Consider the following 16561-nt stretch of genomic DNA (forward strand, 5'->3'; position numbering starts at 1 on the left):
TTTGTGTGCATGTCCGATACATCTGTAGTTTGTATACCTTTAAACATTAACAAAAACAGTTAATGTCTTTTCTTTAAAATTTACAAGTCTATTTCTGTCTGTTTTTTCGCGATAAGTTAGTAAACGACTAAGTTAGGGTGCTTTGGGGTTTGGTCACACATTGCGATCAGCAACCTAAAGTTAAACTCTAAAGCCCCCCGACCTCCGGGGTGTGTGTGTTTGTGTGCATGCGCGTGAATAAACATTTACTGAAAAACGTATTTATTAAAATAACTAAGACTTTATTCCATCAAAGTTTTTAAAAATGTGTTTTGATGCTTGTCACTAAATGCTGCTTAATAGTACCTAACCGGGGCTGCTCCCCCAGAGACAGTTGCTAGTGCATATAATTTCACACCTAAAACATGACAGGGCTTTTGCCGTTAGAAAATAACACATTTACTTAAAATAACACGTTGACAAAGACGACAAATATTTTTTATCCCTTAAATTATTAAAATAACTAAGGTATTAGTCTAACAGAGTTTTTTAAATGTTTTTGAAGTAAGTAGCTAAATACCGCTCACCATAGTCCCTATCCGGGACTACGGTGCCATCTCCAAATCGAACGGACTCCTTGCGGTGCCTTGTTTTATGAATTCTGCTTGAAAACTTTGTCAGTTACCTTCCATATTGGAATCTTGAAGATGTTTTTGATGTATGTTGCTAAATACCGCTCACTAGTATAAATTATTAAATTAATAATGCACCGGGTGCATTTTATTGAAAATAAAACTAACGAAATACAACTAAATTATTTTATTAATGAAATCTTATTGGCTTAAAACTTTATACTAATTTGTCATACGCCCGTTTAAGTTACGGCACTTTACCCTGCTGATTAAGCAATTGAAGTTAGATACTTCATCCAGCCCCACAGGCCCTCAGCGGGGCGTCCGGGGCTATGCTAGAGTCCCAGAGCTGTGGTGTTAGACATCGACTTTTATTTCAATTAGAAATATGTTATTTTGTACTATTTACGAATAAAACAGATTAACAAATAGAGGTAATGTGCTTTCTGCCGGGGGTGGGAATGCTGAATGCTGTCTGTCTGCTTCTCACACTCAGGACCAGCGGTTAAACGAGATGTTACAGGCACTCTGCAACAATTTGTCAACCGGCAGCCATTTTGTTTCATTGACGCTTATTTCTCATAGTAGTGATGGGAATTCCGGCACTTTTAAGAGATCCGGCTCTTATGGCTCAGTTCACTTAAAAGAGCCGGCTCTTATGGCTCGGCTCACTTAAAAGATCCGGCTCTTATGGCTCGGCTCACTTAAAAGATCCGGCTCTTATGGCTCGGCTCACTTAAAAGATCCGGCTCTTATGGCTCGGCTCACTTAAAAGATCCGGCTCTTATGGCTCGGCTCACTTAAAAGATCCGGCTCTTATGGCTCGGCTCACTTAAAAGATCCGGCTCTTATGGCTCGGCTCACTTAAAAGAGCCGGCTCTTTCGGCTCCCAAGTGGCTCTTCAGATTTTCTTTGGTGCTTAAATGAATTTATGACCAGAAATAATGTAAAATTATTCGTGAAATGAATTACTATGGTTCCGTTACATATAATATACCAGAAGCCCACTTACTGCAAATTAGGCCCCTTTTTCAAACCAAAAGGAATCGAAAGCAACGAACAGGAAATTTCCTACAGACAAAAAGCAATCAGATTTGTCCCTTCTGGGTAGCCATCCCCCAGAGTTTAAACACAGTGAGCACACCTGTGTAGCAGGCATCTCCTGTCCTGCTGTCCTTCACATCCTCCCTGCATTGGTTTAATGGTTGGGCCAACGCTGTGGATACCATGATTATTGTTAGCCTGTATAGTGCTGATTGCCAGCAGGCCATCGTGTCACAATGCACAAAGTATGGTATTCTCTCCATCCATCCATTTTCCAAACCGCTTATCCTACTGGGTCGCGGGGGGTCCCTGGAGCCTATGCCAGAATGGCACGAGGCAGGGAACGACCCAGGATGGGGGGCCAGCCCATCGCAGGGCACACTCACTCCATTCACTCACACATGCACTCCTACGGGCAATTTAGCAAGTCCAATTAGCCTCAGCATGTTTTTGGACTGTGAGGGGAAACCGGAGTACCTGGAGGAGACCCCATGATGACATGGGAAGAACATGCAAACTCCACACACATGTAACCCAGGCGGAAACTCGAACCCGGGACCCAGAGGTGTGAGGCAACAGTGCTAACCACTGCACCACAATGCCGCCCCAAGTTTGGTATTATTTGTTTTAAATAAATAAATATAAAAGACATGCAATTGCAAGACACTGTCTCCATAAACTTTACTATACTATCAGAACTTCATTAGCAGCTGTTATTGATCCAGGATTTTTTTCATTCAGGGTCCAGTGAACGTTGATCAAGTCATTTTTTGATGTTTTTAATGACATTCCTTAAGGTCCTTAATTACTGTCAGGGAAAATTATTACGAGGCATTTTAAAGCATTATAAACTTCGTCTCCATTACTATAGCTGCCTGACCGATGAGGGCAAAGTCCATTATACCAGAAATGGAAAGCGATGCTCTCCAAGTCTCAACCTCCATGCTCAGGTTGCGCTCCATCACAGCCGGTGTTTCCCTACAGTCTAAGTGCTTCCTGTACATCTGCACTGTGCTCCATCATTCATGGTGGCAGCTTTATAGACCATTTTCACTGCCATGTGCAGTTCTGACATTGACTGCCAGACAGTGTTCCCTTTCTAGGATGAAAAGCACTAAAGTTGCACAGAGGAGAAGCTTCTCTCATGGCCATGAAGCTGTTATAGTAGAAGTGCTAGTTACTAGGCTTGGAACAGCCATCATGGACAGTGTTTGAAGAAATAAAATGTGCAAAAGTCAGCTAGCAGTACATTAACTATGACATGAGTCATAAATCCCGGTACTTCAGCCTCAAATGACAATGGCGAATGGTGAAAAACAGAACTGGGTGGCTTTCTTGAAAGCTTTGTAACGCTAAACAGTTCGTTATCTAGTATTTAAGATCAATCGTTAATTAGCATGTGTTTCCAAAACCCTTCGTAACTAAAGTAGTTTGTAGATTTACGAGTGCTGCGACACACTGATTATTTTCTACGTCGTTCTTTATTTGATCTTTTGCCTGCTGTCCTGTCAGAGATATAGATATCAGCCAAAACAGATGACAAAAACACATTGACACTCTTTTCTGGACACCATAATAATTCTGATGATATAATAAGAGGTCAATACCGCAATATATAACTATAATGTCGACTATAAATGAACGGAAATGGGGCTGGTTTTCCCTGCCGCTATTGTAATTCGATTCAGAGCCTCATCAACAGCTCCGTTATCACTGAAAACTTCATGAACCTTCTCTGGAATGTATACAGCAGGTTCTGGTTGACTTGTCTAGTTCTTGCTTCTCTCAGTTGGCAGGCTGTGTTCCATCACACAGCAGTAGCATTTGTGATGCTGTCACATTGCTGAAAAGAGAGGAAAAAAACACAAAATAAAAATTTTAACTTGTTCAGAGATTATTTTGTACCGATACAATGCATTTACATAACGAATAATTATTGTTGCATTGGAACCTTGGAAGATTCATTGCCGCACCAGTAAAACAGGGCATAGAGGGAACAGACCGCAGGGGCGCATGACAGTCAGTTATTATAGTGTCATCTGAAGACTATCAGCTCAGCTCTGGGGCTTTTGTAGCACTCGTGTCACTGAGAAACAGAGGACATAAGCTACTGAGACAGTTCTAGGTTCGGAAGGAGTGGTTTGAATAGCTTAAATGATTGATAAGTAGACCAGAGATAAAAACCTTGGGTTTATAGCCGGCAATTTTACTGAAATTACACATACAACAACACACAATTACACATACAACAACACACAATTACACATACACACAAAAGTAGCACAATCAATTTGGCTCAACTTCCTCTCTTCCCCTTCCCCTTTTTTAGATCCAGGATAGGTTTTGGTAATTACTATCGTAATTTTAATTAGTTTTGTTAACTAGATGTTTCTTTTTTCTAAGACCGGTTTGTATACTTTCTCTTGGGTTGATAATTAGATTCACTAAACTATTTACCTTCTTCCCTTCAGTAACTCTCAATCTGAGAGTCTGCAACTCTTACTATAGCGCCTTTCTTGAATGTACTGACCTTTTAAATCAGCGTTCTTTTAGGATACAGCTGAAAATATACTATTCAACTCAAACCATATGAACAACATGGCAAAAGAATTCAATAATGAACAGTACATTACATAGGATGTTTTTATAATATGATTCAGTTCAATGTTCCGTTCAGTCCTCATCCATTTAATCAATGAGAGGTAACTGCACAATCCTACCACAATAAACAGTGAGATAGTCTTCCAGTAGGAAAAATAAAGTTCAAACCGTGAAAAAAAAGAAAGAAAAATAAACAGTTTCCGTTTCGCAGCGGTATTTGGCTACGGTATTTTCCCACTACACGTTAGCCTCAGTACACATTAAAAGTAATATAGAACACATAAAATAAATAAATAAAACAGCATTTGTACATTTAGTTGTCAAGTAAAGCCGAAAAATAACCGATTTACTTTGAATTATTTTAACATTTTCCGTTTGAAAACGAACTTCGGTTAAACCGTTTACTCGTACAACACACTTCTCTCAAACTCTATAAAAACACACAACAAAACTCACCAAAACTTTTTGGTTAAGGTCGCTACCGTTTCAACAATCTGTAACACTGTTTTTTAGAAATGAGATTCGTTTTCGTCTGCCTGCAAGGAAAGCTCATTGCAGCTGTTTTTGTAGATGTTTTAGGTTATGATGGCATTTTTTGTATGTTTGCCTCTAAAACGGCTTTGGACTCTACCGTATATACCGGGAGCCCAGAGGGGTCAGCCTAGCTGAAAATTAATTAATTATTTATTAATTAATTAGGCATATCATACTTTCAAAAAGTCCTTTTAAGGTCCCTTCTGGTGTCATCGCCGACATCGCGGACCTGTTAGTCTCCAAGTCGAGTACTATCCCATCCCAACTACCTATAGCTGGCCAGCTTGCAAGCTAGCGGACCTCGTAGGTGCCCGCAGGCATCTTACGTTAGCAAGATAAGTTTTGTTAAAATTAATCCAGCTAGCGAATTACTTACATAAAAACCTATTACGTGGGGGCGCAATAAGTTATCGGATTGACTAGTAAACGACAAGAAACATAAATAACACAATCAACAAAAATCTGCTGCCAAGTCAATCAGTACTTGTATTTCCCGCTTGCTCCATTTTGGACAGCAGTTAGACGAACTCTATCTGCAGTCTATTAGTCATCCTGCTGGTCCCGAATGTAAAGGGTTGAATTTCGGACCATATTTTAAACCACTGAAATTCTGGCAGCGTATTTGAAACAGCAAAAATAACGGGACTGAATATTGTAAAGCGCAAATAAGACGACTGAATATCACTGCTTGAATAATAAAGATACGAATAAAACACATGGAATATTTTCAACTGAATTTCTTCTTTTCAAATTTATTTTGAGGCGAAATTAACTGAATTCATGTGCTTGAGTTATAAACATGCACTTTAAAATACGTATGTTTTGGAACTGAATTTTGGAAGCCGAATATTTTTGTACTGAATATTTAAGCAGTGAAATTACAATTGAAATGTTTTCAGTTGAAATGTTCAATGTTTAAATGTATACACATATTAAATTACAGTCCCCAAAAATTCTAAGCATCTATAATGCAATGTTTTTTTATTTGATAAGTGTAATTCAACGTGTTTTTTTTCCATCAACGACTTTTCTCATTAATTTACCTCCATATTCCTGTCATCGCTTCCAAAACACTTAGTTGGTCTCAGAAAAAGAAAAAATACGGCTAGCACCTCATTCTTTCCCGCCAGAAGTAACGGTTTCTTTCGTAGCCATAGTATGTGTATGTCCCCTATATATATATATATATATATATATATATATTACTTGATTTATATATTTTTATACATATTTTTCTTTTCCCGTGATGTTTGTTTCACACTTAACGAATACACATGGGGTTTCCTTGTATGAATTCCTTCGAGTGCCGACGACACTTCTGACATTTGTGAAACTAGTGCCTACGCAAGCACCAAACTGAAAACAAAGAAACGTTAAAAATCGAAAACTTAACATTAATTCTAAATACACATCATTGATAAAGGCAGGTCAAATATCCCACAGTTAGTTTGATTAGTCGTATATACTATACGACTAGGCTATAGGATTTTGGTTTGATGTAAGCACACTAGATTAACAATAAATGCCTATAGAAAGAATAGTGAGTTAAGTAATTTTGGTATATGACTTTCGTATTACTGATTTAGCTGAGAACTGGCGTTATTAATATTTTATGCTTCCAGATGGCATAGCTTTTACCGCGAACTTGCTTCCATTTGTAAGCTGTTGCTCGCAAAAGCCAGTTGTCTGTTTTTGAGAATTAAGATAAAATATGTCTCCTGGTTCTTACAACTTTTAGGGGAATAAAATCGAGCATTCCATATGTTTATATGTTAAAGCATTTTTATAAAAATAATGCTGGTGGAAGTTTATTTTGTTCATTTAAAGCAATAAAAAAAAATAGTACGTAGTAGCTTAACGGTTTCAACAAGTCGCGGAGTAAGCTATGGTCAAGTTAATTAGCAGCTTGTTCTTTCGGGGCAAATAACTAAATTAGTAACTGAATAAATATTTCGTGTTATAATTTTGCCCATGTTTTATAGAGCCAACATTTAAAAGGTGAATTCGTGAACAATGTAAACTGCTGCGCGCAAAACCAAGCTCTCTTTTGGTTAGAAATATTGCCAAGCAGCGTTACCACATTTCAGAAGAGAAAGATGATAGATAGATGGACGGCTGGATAGATTTTTATTGCCATTTGCACAGGTACAGCTCAGTACATGTACATTGGATTTCTTGTGTGTATCTCCCAGAGTCATTTTATAAAACAGAGAACGGGGAGAAGCGGCAATTACAAAATATATATATAAAACCAGCAAACCCACAAATTGCAGGACGGAGTAAATAGATGTGTACAGTGTACAGACGCAGATACAGGTTACAGAGTGCATGGCCTGGGTGGATGAATTATTTCACAGAAATAATATTAAGACAGTATATTGTATACAAAAGTGGAATGCTGCATGTTTGTTAGGCTATTGCACTGAAAGAGTTATTTGATTAACTAACAGGAAGACACAGAATGAGAGTGAGGTTGTAGTACTCCGATGTGTCTGATTGCCTCTTTGGAGTGGTAACTGTCCAGGTAATGTCCATGGGGGAAGTGGGGGGTGCTGTGTTTTTTACCCACCTTGTCTGGGAAAAAGCTATTGTGGAATCATGCTCTATAGGTGGTGATTCTGTGGTGTAGCAACTATACCACAGAAACAAGCCCGAAATAAGCGACCTGGCTTGGAAAAAAAAGCCCAAAACAAACAACCTCACCTTTTCCACAACGAATAAGAGACCACTTAATCAACGAGTATGAATTTATTTTTCATGTAATACGTAACAAAAGCCATGAAATGTATCTGGCCAACAAAAAAATGGATGATTAAACATGAAAGTCAATAGTGATTCAGAAATACTTCATATGTGGCTGACAATTTGAACACAGACCCATATTCAGAATAGTATAACCTATGTATAGAAAACCTGCAGAGTGTAAAGTAACAGCTAGCCTATATGCCCTAAATTTATTAACTAATTTCTCACAAATCATACCAAACTGGTAGCCTAACTTTGATGCCCCTGTAGGCTTGTTCTTATCTTCACCCTTGTATTATCAGCTCTGTTCCTCTGTAACACACAGACACACACATACATACACACACAGCTTCATTAAAAAGAAAAAAATACCTGATTTATATTCCTATTTTAGTCATAAACTGTTATGAAAGATACATTAACACCACTTACCTTTGTTAAAATCTGTTCATGCTGTCTTCATGTGCATCTATCTCTCTGCTCTCTCCCTTTATGGTCCCATCTCTGGGCTTGGGACAAAGTCCTTGAAGCATATGTCTAGTCATCTCAGTCCATGCTTAATGTGGAGTATGCTGCTGAGTGTTTCCTGTCCCATCCTGCTCCTCAATTTAGATTTGACAAGGCTCATCACTGAGAAACCTCTCTCTACACTGACATACTTCAAGAGCATTGCTAGCAATGACAACAAACAAGGCAAGTTGTTTGATTGGATGGTCCTCACTACTATCTTTGTAACTCAGTATTTCCACCCAAAATTCCTCTGCCTGGCTGTCCTCCCTATTTGTCCCAAGACTGGCAATATCTCCACAGAAGAGCTTCAGCATTGAGACTGATCTGATCAGGGGCTTTGATTCAGACAAAACAACAGTTGCACTTAACAATGCCATAGATTTCCATATCTAGATGTTAGCTTTTTTGCTACGCAAACGAAAAAACATCACACCTAAAAAAATAGTTTGTAAGACTTTATTTAAATTAGGTTTCAGGAGAGTACATGTTTGAGACAGTCAAATCTGGGACAGGGGCTGGCCGATGCCCCTAGATGCACCCAACACTGTTACCTTTGTTGTGATCGCCCGGTGGGCAGGAAGGCAGCGAAGCCGTGGAGTCAGGAATAGGGGTTTTATTCCTCAAAATAACAGGGCAGGGTACAGCACGATAAACAACATGACTGACTGACCTGGAGAAACAGACTTGAACATGGACTGAAATATACAAGACAGGTGCGAAATAACAGGAATCAGGTGATTACAATCGGGGCAGCACACGTGGTTAATGAGTGGGCGTGGTACACACGAGGATCGGATGAGCTGGGCATGACAACCTTGGAATTGTTCTGGGAATGCTCCAGGGGATGCTTAGGGCTGATCTTGCAATGTGGGAAAACATTCTGAGGACTGGTTTGCTGATAAGTTTAAAACAAAATGGAAATTATGCAGATTCTCTCTTAGTAATGGCACTAATGGCACCACGGCTTCCGGTTGAGACCGACAAAAGACTTTGATTAAAGGACTGGAATGAATTAAAGTTCAAGCAAATGCCCTGTGGTTAAAAGAGTGCTATATAAATTTAGCCTTAGATGGAGTTTCCTACCTGGTTTGGGCTGCATTCCCAAGTACCGCTGTTTTTTTCTACCTAAATTTTAGGACAGTACATGTTTGATACAGTCAAATCCTGCTTCTTCCCATCAATCAGGGAATACTTATATCACAGAAAAGCAGTCCAGCAGAAAGCCTGTGTTAGAAGGAATTTTTGTGGCGCTGCCCTTGACCAGCAGAAATTCAGCAGAAGTTCAGCAGAAATTCCTCCCCTTTCTTGATGGAGGCCTTCAACTCGCACAACGCTTCCGCCACCAGCTTCTCCTCAAAGGCAGAGAGCTTGGCAAAGCCCAGGTTGTTTTCAATTCCATGTTTCCCGAGGAAGAGAGGGATAGACAAGTATTTGCATTCGCTTATCTCGGATCTCACAAATGCATACTCGACAACCTCCTCTTTGCCATTCATAGCGTCCAGCAGAGAGAATGTGAACCTAGCTCCCGCATACATCATTGAGAGTGTGGTAGAGCCTGCCCCAACCCTACAATGATGGTGTGGCTATTGAACAGGTCATTGCAAGTTATTCCAGGCTTCCTGGCCACTCCAGCAGAAAGGAGCAAAACTTTGCACCCCTTCAGAGCTACATCGAGTTGCTCTGGGCCGATGTAGCCAGTGGCCTGGGCCCTGGTCTCAATGTGGCTAAGGTCAGCAGCAACACCGAGGGTGTGGACGATATCATACAGGGAGAGCTGACTCACCAGGTTTAACGACAGAACACTGGGGAAAGGTCCAACGGTCCTTTATTGGGGCAAATCAGAGAAGTCCAAACAAGCAGGGTCACAACCAAAATCCGTCCGATCCGTAATACCGAAGTCAAAGGGAAAACCGTAATCGTAGTCAGGTCGGGTGCCGTTAGGTCGAAGATCTGGGAGATCTGTCCGAGGACGCGGACAGGACACATAGGGAGCAAACATGAGGGAAGATCAGGGCTGCGGCGGACAGGAGTGGGAAGGGTCCGGGGGTGCAGGAAGTGGGAGCAGGGAGAGTCGGGTTGATTGGAGCTGGAACAGAGACACAGGAAGAGGTTGCTCTTAAATTGCATTCTAACAATATCTTGGACGGAGTGATCGTTGTGCAAGGTTTAAGTAGTGAAGGGGGGTGTGGCTTCGATTGGTCGCAGCTGCCGGTGTGATACCAGGGCACTCCTTTTCAGCAGCAAGGACAGGGGCTTGCAGATGCCCCCGAATGCACCCAACACTGTTATCTTGGCAATATTCGGGGATACTCCAACCGATGATTAGAGCTGATCTTGCAATGCAGGAAAACATTCTGAGGACTGATAACAAAATGGAAATTATGCAGATTCTCCTTTGGTAATGGCACTAACATCCTGTACCACGGCTCCCAGTTGAGACCGACAAAAGATTTTTGATTAAAGAACTGGATTGAATTTAAGTTCAAGCAAATGCCCTGTGGTTAAAAGATTGCTATATAAATTTAGGCTTAGATGGAGTTTCTTAGCAGGTTTGGGTTGCATTCACAAGCACACGTGGTTAATGAGTGGGCGTGGCACACACGAGGATCGGATGAGCTGGGCATGACAACCTTGGCATTGTTCTGGGAATGCTCCAGGCGATGCTTAGGGCTGATCTTGCAATGCGGGAAAACATTCTGAGGACTGGTTTGCTGATAAGTTTAAAACAAAATGGAAATTATGCAGATTCTCTCTTAGTAATGGCACTAATGGCACCACGGCTTCCGGTTGAGACCGACAAAAGACTTTGATTAAAGGACTGGAATAAATTAAAGTTCAAGCAAATGGCCTGTGGTAAGAAGAGTGGTATATAAATTTAGCCTTAGATGGAGTTTCCTACCTGGTTTGGGCTGCATTCCCAAGCACCGCTGTTTGTTACATCGAGTCGCTCTGGGCCGATGTAGCCAGTGACCTGGGCCCTGGTCTCAATGTGGCTAAGGTCAGCATCAACACCAAGGGTGTGGACGATATCATAGAGGGAGAGCTGACTCATGTGGAAGAAATTTCTCGAAGTCCAATGTTTAAGTGTTTGACAGAACTTTATTATTCGATGAGCTCAAAGGGAACAGACACTCAGCAATCATGCGTCTCGTGTTCTGCTCCCCGAACAACAAGTGCATACATCTCTCATAGCCAAAAATGCCGTCATCAGGTAGTTCAAAGAAAAGGATCAAGTGTCTGTAGACACCAGGCACTTCTGCTTATTGAGGCTTGCTTATCAGCACAGAAATTCCTTTGCAGTTTCATACTGAGTCGAGTTAAATTTATCCAATTACCCAATTACTTTTATCTCACTTCCAGGTCATGCTGACCCGGGCCCTTGCTGAGCAAGCTACATTATGGCCAACGTTAGTTCCTTCGTAGAAAATAGAAATCCCTTTACTTACAGTAAGCAAGCTTGCATTAGTACATTGTGCTTGATACATCAGACTGATTCAAGTGAGGTTATATTGTTTCAATCATTATAGGTAAATCAACAACACATTATAAACTCAATTATTAATTACTGATTAGGTAATGCATTTTGCATAATCATCTATATTCCATTATTGATTACAGGTATTTGCATAATCAAGAATTTTCTATCACACTCACCAGGTTTAACGACAGAACACTGGGGAAAGGTCCAACGGTCCTTTATTGGGGCAAATCAGAGAAGTCCAAACAAGCAGGGTCACAACCAAAATCCGTCCGATCCGTAATACCGAAGTCAAAGGGAAAACCGTAATCGTAGTCAGGTCGGGTGCCGTTAGGTCGAAGATCTGGGAGATCTGTCCGAGGACGCGGACAGGACACATAGGGAGCAAACATGAGGGAAGATCAGGGCTGCGGCGGACAGGAGTGGGAAGGGTCCGGGGGTGCAGGAAGTGGGAGCAGGGAGAGTCGGGGGGATTGGAGCTGGAACAGAGACACAGGAAGAGGTTGCTCAGAAATTGCATTCTAACAATATCTTGGACGGAGTGATCGTTGTGCAAGGTTTAAGTAGTGAAGGGGGGTGTGGCTTCGATTGGTCGCAGCTGCCGGTGTGATACCAGGGCACTCCTTTTCAGCAGCAAGGACAGGGGCTTGCAGATGCCTCCGAATGCACCCAACACTGTTATCTTGGCAATATTCGGGGATACTCCAACCGATGATTAGAGCTGATCTTGCAATGCAGGAAAACATTCTGAGGACTGATAACAAAATGGAAATTATGCAGATTCTCCTTTGGTAATGGCACTAACATCCTGTACCACGGCTCCCAGTTGAGACCGACAAAAGATTTTTGATTAAAGAACTGGATTGAATTTAAGTTCAAGCAAATGCCCTGTGGTTAAAAGATTGCTATATAAATTTAGGCTTAGATGGAGTTTCTTAGCAGGTTTGGGTTGCATTCACAAGCACACGTGGTTAATGAGTGGGCGTGGCACACACGAGGATCGGATGAGCTGGGCATGACAACCTTGGCATTGTTCTGGGAATGCTCCAGGCGATGCTTAGGGCTGATCTTGCAATGCGGGAAAACATTCTGAGGACTGGTTTGCTGATAAGTTTAAAACAAAATGGAAATTATGCAGATTCTCTCTTAGTAATGGCACTAATGGCACCACAGCTTCCGGTTGAGACCGACAAAAGACTTTGATTAAAGGACTGGAATAAATTAAAGTTCAAGCAAATGGCCTGTGGTAAGAAGAGTGGTATATAAATTTAGCCTTAGATGGAGTTTCCTACCTGTTTTGGGCTGCATTCCCAAGCACCGCTGTTTTTTTCTACCTAAATTTTAGGACAGTACATGTTTGATACAGTCAAATCCTGCTTCTTCCCATCAATCAGGGAATACTTATATCACAGAAAAGCAGTCCAGCAGAAAGCCTGTGTTAGAAGGAATTTTTGTGGCGCTGCCCTTGACCAGCAGAAATTCAGCAGAAGTTCAGCAGAAATTCCTCCCCTTTCTTGATGGAGGCCTTCAACTCGCACAACGCTTCCGCCACCAGCTTCTCCTCAAAGGCAGAGAGCTTGGCAAAGCCCAGGTTGTTTTCAATTCCATGTTTCCCGAGGAAGAGAGGGATAGACAAGTATTTGCATTCGCTTATCTCGGATCTCACAAATGCATACTCGACAACCTCCTCTTTACCATTCATAGCGTCCAGCAGAGAGAAGGTGAACCTAGCTCCCGCATACGTCATTGAGAGTGTGGTAGAGCCTGCCCCAACCCTACAATGATGGTGTGGCTATTGAACAGGTCATTGCAAGTTATTCCGGGCTTCCTGGCCACTCCAGCAGAAAGGAGCAAAACTTTGCACCCCTTCAGAGCTACATCGAGTTGCTCTGGGCCGATGTAGCCAGTGGCCTGGGCCCTGGTCTCAATGTGGCTAAGGTCAGCAGCAACACCGAGGGTGTGGACGATATCATACAGGGAGAGCTGACTCACCAGGTTTAACGACAGAACACTGGGGAAAGGTCCAACGGTCCTTTATTGGGGCAAATCAGAGAAGTCCAAACAAGCAGGGTCACAACCAAAATCCGTCCGATCCGTAATACCGAAGTCAAAGGGAAAACCGTAATCGTAGTCAGGTCGGGTGCCGTTAGGTCGAAGATCTGGGAGATCTGTCCGAGGACGCGGACAGGACACATAGGGAGCAAACATGAGGGAAGATCAGGGCTGCGGCGGACAGGAGTGGGAAGGGTCCGGGGGTGCAGGAAGTGGGAGCAGGGAGAGTCGGGGGGATTGGAGCTGGAACAGAGACACAGGAAGAGGTTGCTCTTAAATTGCATTCTAACAATATCTTGGACGGAGTGATCGTTGTGCAAGGTTTAAGTAGTGAAGGGGGGTGTGGCTTCGATTGGTCGCAGCTGCCGGTGTGATACCAGGGCACTCCTTTTCAGCAGCAAGGACAGGGGCTTGCAGATGCCCCCGAATGCACCCAACACTGTTATCTTGGCAATATTCGGGGATACTCCAACCGATGATTAGAGCTGATCTTGCAATGCAGGAAAACATTCTGAGGACTGATAACAAAATGGAAATTATGCAGATTCTCCTTTGGTAATGGCACTAACATCCTGTACCACGGCTCCCAGTTGAGACCGACAAAAGATTTTTGATTAAAGAACTGGATTGAATTTAAGTTCAAGCAAATGCCCTGTGGTTAAAAGATTGCTATATAAATTTAGGCTTAGATGGAGTTTCTTAGCAGGTTTGGGTTGCATTCACAAGCACACGTGGTTAATGAGTGGGCGTGGCACACACGAGGATCGGATGAGCTGGGCATGACAACCTTGGCATTGTTCTGGGAATGCTCCAGGCGATGCTTAGGGCTGATCTTGCAATGCGGGAAAACATTCTGAGGACTGGTTTGCTGATAAGTTTAAAACAAAATGGAAATTATGCAGATTCTCTCTTAGTAATGGCACTAATGGCACCACGGCTTCCGGTTGAGACCGACAAAAGACTTTGATTAAAGGACTGGAATAAATTAAAGTTCAAGCAAATGGCCTGTGGTAAGAAGAGTGGTATATAAATTTAGCCTTAGATGGAGTTTCCTACCTGGTTTGGGCTGCATTCCCAAGCACCGCTGTTTGTTACATCGAGTCGCTCTGGGCCGATGTAGCCAGTGACCTGGGCCCTGGTCTCAATGTGGCTAAGGTCAGCATCAACACCAAGGGTGTGGACGATATCATAGAGGGAGAGCTGACTCATGTGGAAGAAATTTCTCGAAGTCCAATGTTTAAGTGTTTGACAGAACTTTATTATTCGATGAGCTCAAAGGGAACAGACACTCAGCAATCATGCGTCTCGTGTTCTGCTCCCCGAACAACAAGTGCATACATCTCTCATAGCCAAAAATGCCGTCATCAGGTAGTTCAAAGAAAAGGATCAAGTGTCTGTAGACACCAGGCACTTCTGCTTATTGAGGCTTGCTTATCAGCACAGAAATTCCTTTGCAGTTTCATACTGAGTCGAGTTAAATTTATCCAATTACCCAATTACTTTTATCTCACTTCCAGGTCATGCTGACCCGGGCCCTTGCTGAGCAAGCTACATTATGGCCAACGTTAGTTCCTTCGTAGAAAATAGAAATCCCTTTACTTACAGTAAGCAAGCTTGCATTAGTACATTGTGCTTGATACATCAGACTGATTCAAGTGAGGTTATATTGTTTCAATCATTATAGGTAAATCAACAACACATTATAAACTCAATTATTAATTACTGATTAGGTAATGCATTTTGCATAATCATCTATATTCCATTATTGATTACAGGTATTTGCATAATCAAGAATTTTCTATCACACTCACCAGGTTTAACGACAGAACACTGGGGAAAGGTCCAACGGTCCTTTATTGGGGCAAATCAGAGAAGTCCAAACAAGCAGGGTCACAACCAAAATCCGTCCGATCCGTAATACCGAAGTCAAAGGGAAAACCGTAATCGTAGTCAGGTCGGGTGCCGTTAGGTCGAAGATCTGGGAGATCTGTCCGAGGACGCGGACAGGACACATAGGGAGCAAACATGAGGGAAGATCAGGGCTGCGGCGGACAGGAGTGGGAAGGGTCCGGGGGTGCAGGAAGTGGGAGCAGGGAGAGTCGGGGGGATTGGAGCTGGAACAGAGACACAGGAAGAGGTTGCTCAGAAATTGCATTCTAACAATATCTTGGACGGAGTGATCGTTGTGCAAGGTTTAAGTAGTGAAGGGGGGTGTGGCTTCGATTGGTCGCAGCTGCCGGTGTGATACCAGGGCACTCCTTTTCAGCAGCAAGGACAGGGGCTTGCAGATGCCTCCGAATGCACCCAACACTGTTATCTTGGCAATATTCGGGGATACTCCAACCGATGATTAGAGCTGATCTTGCAATGCAGGAAAACATTCTGAGGACTGATAACAAAATGGAAATTATGCAGATTCTCCTTTGGTAATGGCACTAACATCCTGTACCACGGCTCCCAGTTGAGACCGACAAAAGATTTTTGATTAAAGAACTGGATTGAATTTAAGTTCAAGCAAATGCCCTGTGGTTAAAAGATTGCTATATAGATTTAGGCTTAGATGGAGTTTCTTAGCAGGTTTGGGTTACATTCACAAGCACACGTGGTTAATGAGTGGGCGTGGCACACACGAGGATCGGATGAGCTGGGCATGACAACCTTGGCATTGTTCTGGGAATGCTCCAGGCGATGCTTAGGGCTGATCTTGCAATGCGGGAAAACATTCTGAGGACTGGTTTGCTGATAAGTTTAAAACAAAATGGAAATTATGCAGATTCTCTCTTAGTAATGGCACTAATGGCACCACGGCTTCCGGTTGAGACCGACAAAAGACTTTGATTAAAGGACTGGAATAAATTAAAGTTCAAGCAAATGGCCTGTGGTAAGAAGAGTGGTATATAAATTTAGCCTTAGATGGAGTTTCCTACCTGTTTTGGGCTGCATTCCCAAGCACCGCTGTTTTTTTCTACCTAAATTTTAGGACAGT

The 16561-nt window shown here is 42.2% G+C and overlaps 3 protein-coding genes across 3 annotated transcripts in view; all 3 read left to right on the forward strand.

Annotated features, from left to right (window-relative positions):
- LOC125727545 (neurotensin receptor type 1-like) overlaps positions 1 to 16561 on the forward strand; it is a 131867-nt gene that overhangs the window by 38809 nt on the left and 76497 nt on the right. The gene's annotated exons all lie outside the window — the stretch shown is intronic.
- The window catches only part of LOC125727556 (malate dehydrogenase, mitochondrial-like), a 115372-nt gene that overhangs the window by 8772 nt on the left and 90039 nt on the right, over positions 1 to 16561 (forward strand). The gene's annotated exons all lie outside the window — the stretch shown is intronic.
- LOC125727555 (malate dehydrogenase, mitochondrial-like) overlaps positions 1 to 16561 on the forward strand; it is a 112959-nt gene that overhangs the window by 6359 nt on the left and 90039 nt on the right. The gene's annotated exons all lie outside the window — the stretch shown is intronic.

Source organism: Brienomyrus brachyistius, unplaced genomic scaffold, assembly GCF_023856365.1.
Source record: "Brienomyrus brachyistius isolate T26 unplaced genomic scaffold, BBRACH_0.4 scaffold102, whole genome shotgun sequence".
In the NCBI taxonomy this organism is placed as follows: Eukaryota; Metazoa; Chordata; class Actinopteri; order Osteoglossiformes; family Mormyridae; genus Brienomyrus; species Brienomyrus brachyistius.